A 5,898-nucleotide genomic window follows, 5' to 3' on the forward strand; every position below is an offset into this window, starting at 1 on the left:
ACCCTTACAAAAGCGTTGAGATTCACATTTGACACGGTTATTGAGAGGCATTCAAAAAGCTTCTTTAATGTTTGAATGTTCACACGCTTACCATATATTTATTTTATAGTAAACAGGAAATTAATTCGAATAATTTATATTCAATTTCTATTTTGCTATATCTCAATAGGTAGGTACCATTTATTTTTGGTTTTTAAAATTCAGATAAAAAAATATACTTAGGTTATTTAACACAAATCTGAAAAAAATATTTTTCATTTCTTTTTAATGTCGATTTTGGATATTTTTTTTTAATTATATCCTAAGAAAATGAAATGTATTTCAAAGATCAATTATCGGTGTATTAGTAGGTGGTTTTTGAATATCCTTAGATTTTATTTTTAAAGTTATTATAACATAGTGCATATTTAAGCATAGTGATATATTGTACACTAGCGACCCGCCCCAGCTTTGCACGGGTTAACGAATTATACATGAACCTTCCTCTTAAATCAATCTATCTAGGTATTTAAAAAAACCGCATCAAAACAAAATCCGTTGCGTAATTTTAAAGATCTAAGCATACATACAGACAGACAGACAGACAGCGGGAAGCGACTTTGTTTTTTACCATTTAAATTATTTATTGACTTGTAAAATTATTGCCTTTTATCAATAAAACATCTGAATCTGAATCTGAACTTTAATATGAAAATATTTCGATAATTACTACCTATACTAAAAACCGTTTAATTGTTAAACCACTAAAATAGGTGATTACATACGATGTTTATATCAGTCACCTAACAAAACTATTTTTCAAGGTTCAATGGCCTTACATAGTTGGTATTTACCTACCGAAATTCTTTGCCATATATACCTACATACATATATTAATATATAAGAAAATTCCTAATGACATTAAATTTACAGGAAGCGATTCAAAATTAGCTACAAAACTAAAATGTTAACTTTTAGAACAAGCATATTATATTATTCTGTTGACTTTATGAAGGAGATTATTTCAAATTTTATTGTAATAACAACTATTGTACGATTATTATTTAAAGAAACGTAAACTTTGACAATTGCATCTGTGTGACCTGTAATAGAACATTACATACCGAGGGAGGTGAATTCGTGAATGCTCCAGATCGCAGGTGTTTGTGGCCCGAACCGAAGGTGAGGAGGTAAATAAATATGCGATCTGGGGCTTTACGAATTACCGCCCGTGGTCTGTCTAAAGTTTTACGTCTTGCCTTGGCCAGGAAGTGAGATTTTCTCCTCGCGAAGCGGGGACGGTGACGTAAAATATTTTTTACCAATAAACTAAACTACTATTAAAAACAAGATCAAGCCACTCACCGCTAAGATAGGTACTTAATTATTTTTTCCACCCGTAATTTAAGTATAAAATTGTACAGGTAAGTGAGAGTTAATCCACTACATTAACCTTTCAAAATGTGACCTTTGGTTTTTTGGACAATAGTGAGTGAGTGATAGTTTAGCCTCCAGCTACGATAAAGCAGAGCAAGTGCATAGAACTGTACACGCTTCGACCTGCGGCTCTAACTTCACTTTGATTGAAGAGTACTGTCGCGACGAACGCGATCCTCAACAAAATAGCAGGTAAGTGTATGCCTTGGACAGTTTTAATTGTTTACACTGGCAGCACTGACAGAATGTTTTTAAAACGGTTAACGAATCTTTGACAGTAGGAGGAAGAAGACGTTTTTTCCCAACGGGACAATGTTCGCGTGGCGGGAAGTAAGTTGCATAGAAAGAAAGAAGACCTGCGGGTTTAAATCGGTGAGTGTTAGAAATGTAGTTCACCAGTAATTGGATTAGAGAGATGAAGGGATAATTAAGAATGAAGAATGAGAATTAGAATAGAAACAGCCAAGAATAAGCCAAATGGTTGTGAGTGGACAGGGTCGGGCTATACGGGGAGTTGTGGAGGCCCGCGGCGGAGACAGAATCTCCGCCAAACAATCAGAATAGAAAGTACATTGTATTAGAATCTGAATCAGAGTATAAATCTTGAAATCACTTCATCTCTCACTCTGTAGTATTGTGTTGTGTACTTTCAGAGATATCTTGTCGTTATGTCTCGTTAGAACTCGGGCACGGTTTGATATTAAGGTAATAAATAATATTACTTTGGTTGTCAACCTTGCATATGTATAGACGTCACGACAAAATGGTGGAGATGCTGTGCGAGCATATTATTAGTAAGCGAAGCATGTTTAGTAGAACCTATACCTTTTCGTTTGGCTCGGGAGGCTCCGAGGTAGAACGGAAAGGTGTTAGAAGAGGACGGTGGAGACCTAGAAACTCATAGAACGGTGGAGACCTAGAAACTCATAGGACGGTGGAGACCTAGAAACTCACAGGACGGTGGAGACCTAGAAACTCACAGAACGGTGGAGACCTAGAAACTCACAGGACGGTGGAGACCTAGAAACTCACAGGACGGTGGAGACCTAGAAACTCACAGGATGGTGGAGACCTAGAAACTCACAGGACGGTGGAGACCTAGAAACTCACAGGACGGTGGAGACCTAGAAACTCATAGGATGGTGGAGACCTAGAAACTCATAGAAAGACTCAGAAGTTAGATGTACGTTTCACAGTTAGACATACATGAGGTACAGAGTCCATAGCCTAGGAATCCTAGTTTGGTCTCACAGGAATAGAACGTATTTTCTTTTTTTTGTCATTCAGAAGAACCCTATGCTAGGAATCCTAGCTCGGGCTCATTAATATAATATACAAAAGAAAACAATAATTTGATACTAATAAATGTGTTTTATTTAATTGTGAATTTATTTGATGTATTTACCAGCTATTTATTGTATTTTGAATTGGTACGATACGTAACATAGATGTACAAGCGTAAATGTCACAGGTGTTGGAGAGTGTGAAGTCGATATAACAAATCGATAAGAGTTGTAGGCGAAAAAACGCCTCATACTCGTTAGGTTGGCAGCAGTGTGATGGTTTGTTCTTGTTACCATAAATTTATCCTAACTAGGTCTAATCGTTTGTTATTGGCCAATTTAGAAATTAAGGTTATGTTATTGGTTATTAAGGCCGATTATCAGATGACATATGGATTTGTAAATGGAAACGCACTTGTCAACTACGGCGCTCTTTTAATCTAAGAATAACTTCAGACGGATGTTTTGTATGAAAATATTTGGTCTGAAGTTGGGTATGAATGTTCAATGTTCGCAATCGTAACAAAAGTATCGAAAAAGAAAAAACATGGCTTGGCTTTACTTGCTTGGCTAAGATTGTTATTGTTTGCAAGCGTTACTTAGATCAGTGGTTATTGCAAGTAATCCTATCGCGAAAGCGTAATTATAGTTAACCACGGAAGAAACACTGTGCTGTTGGTATATTGTGGAATTTGTGGATAATCAAAGGAAGCAAGGATATAAACGTAAGTTTTTCCTTAAGTTTCTTATAAGAATCTAGTACTGCGCCAGTTTGGCAAACGTTATGCAAATGAAACAAGAATTATAAACTAGGCGTAGGATTGTAAGGAATTGTTTACTTTCAGTACGGTCAAAATGGACGACGCCATGTTAGTTCGTCTGGAGCTCATCCATGAGCGTCTAGTCAACTTGATGAAACAAAGCGCCGCCATGGAAGCTGTCACTGAGGATGATCTAAACAAACAGATCCAAAAGGTAGAGGAGTGCAACTCCAAACTGACGGATGAAATTCATTTTTATTTGCAGAAAAGTAGTCGAACATCAAGCGAAAGTTTAAAAATGTTTACCCAGACACAGTTTCAAGCAGAAGAATGGAAAGTAGAGATGAAAAGTCTTATAAAAAGTCAGTCTTCGGTCACACAAAGCACAGCAAAACTGCCGAAACTTACACTACCAAAATTCAAAGGAGATACTCTACGGTGGGCAGAGTTTTGGGATAGATATAAAAGTAATGTCCACGACAAGGCCTTGCCGGATTCCGAAAAGATGGCATATCTTCTCGGCTGCCTTGAAGGGGAGGCTCTTCAGGCAGTGGAGGGTCTTGGTATAACTGACCGGAATTACGACATAACAGTAGGAATACTAAAAGAAAGGTTTGGGAACCAGCAGAAGGTTATTGATGCACACTATGATGCCGTCAATAATCTTCAAAGGGCAGCTCAAAATGCCACGGATTGCAGGGCAAATTTTAACACAATAGAGAGACACCTAAGAGTTCTTCAAAGTTTAGGAGAAACCATAAATGGAAATAACTTACGGTCTGCCATATTATCCAAATTCCCTGAAAAGGTGGTGTATGAGCTACACTTGTTAACGCTGACGGACAATATAGATAATATACGAAGCGGTCTTCAAAAGATCATAACCGCAATGGAGAGTGCGAAAGAAAGCCCCGTCCCAAGTACTAGCGACACAATCTCTACAGCAGCGTTACATATAACTACCCACCATAAAAAGGGAAAGCAAGATAATAAAAGGATATCCATTAAAAGGGGGTCTCTTAAACGGAAACAACTACCGGAGAATTCTGAGAAGATGACAAAAAATAAGAAACCTAAGATGGCTTGCATTTTTTGCCAAGGTGCGCACTACAATGCATCTTGCACAGTGGTTCGGGATATAAATGATAGGAAAAAGAAACTCGGCAAAAGATGTTACACTTGCTTCAAGGAAGGGCATAGAACAACGACATGCCACAATAGGAAGCCGTGCTACTTCTGCAAAGGAAGTCATAATCAAGCTCTATGTCCACAAAAGCCAGGTAGGAGTAATAATAATATAGAGTTATCTATGGCATCTATGTCTAAAAATAAAGACATCAATATTAAACATAATTATTGTTCTTACCCACAGACGGCAATAGTGGAGGTGGGGCAGAAGAACTCAAACAAGACTAAGACACGAAGACTGATGCTTGACAATGGCAGTGGTCGCAGCTATATTACCAGGAAGCTTGCAAAAGAACTTGACTTAGCAGCAGATCAGGAAGATGAATTGATGGTATTTGTCTTCGGTGCTGATAACCCCGTTAACATTTCCAGCCCATCCGCTGACATCCAAATCATAACAAGAAGAGGTATCAGAAGAGATATTCGAGTAAACATTGTGCGCCGTATAGCGAATTATCTTGGTCCTCCCATGAGTATGGATGGAATTCATGGAGTAGATGTTATAGCTGATGATGGGTCTGCTAGTGAAGAGCCACAACTTTTGATAGGTGGTGACTATTGTTATTCATTTTACAGAAAAGAAATGTTATTGCTGAAGGAGCACTTATATTTAATTAACACAGATTTTGGCTGGATAATTGCCGGCAAGGTGCTACAAGAAGAGAATAACAATACACTATCTGTCATCATGTACTGCCAGTGCCAAGAATCAGTAATACCCTATTTTGTAACACCAGACTTGCCACTCCGGGAACCGGACATCAGGTTTCTTTGGGCCTTAGAAAGTATTGGGATTGTAGACTCTCCTAAGATAACTAGAGAGGAAGAGGCAATCAAACATTTTAACGAAACAGTCAAATATGAGGATAAGAGATATCAGGTAAAGTGGCCCTGGATAACATACCCACCTGACTTACCCACTAATTATGGTCTTGCTTATGGGAGACTGTCAAGCTTAATCAGAAGATTAGAACAAGATGCCATGGAATAGTATGATAGCATTCTGAAAGAACAACTAGCCGCAGGGGTTATAGAAGTAATAGATCCTTCGGAAATTGATTCCAAGACACATCCTGTTCACTATCTTGCCCATCATATTATTCTTCCGAAGGGGAAGAAAGGGCGTGTGGTGTACGATGGCTCAGCTAAACTTAAGAATAGTAAGAGCCTCAATGAATGCATGTACAGAGGACCTTCGATGCTTGAAGACTTGACCGCTCTCCTTTTGAGATTCAGAGTCAACAAGATTG

The sequence above is a fragment of the Cydia amplana genome, chromosome 20 (assembly GCF_948474715.1).
Source record: "Cydia amplana chromosome 20, ilCydAmpl1.1, whole genome shotgun sequence".
NCBI classification, from domain to species: domain Eukaryota; kingdom Metazoa; phylum Arthropoda; class Insecta; order Lepidoptera; family Tortricidae; genus Cydia; species Cydia amplana.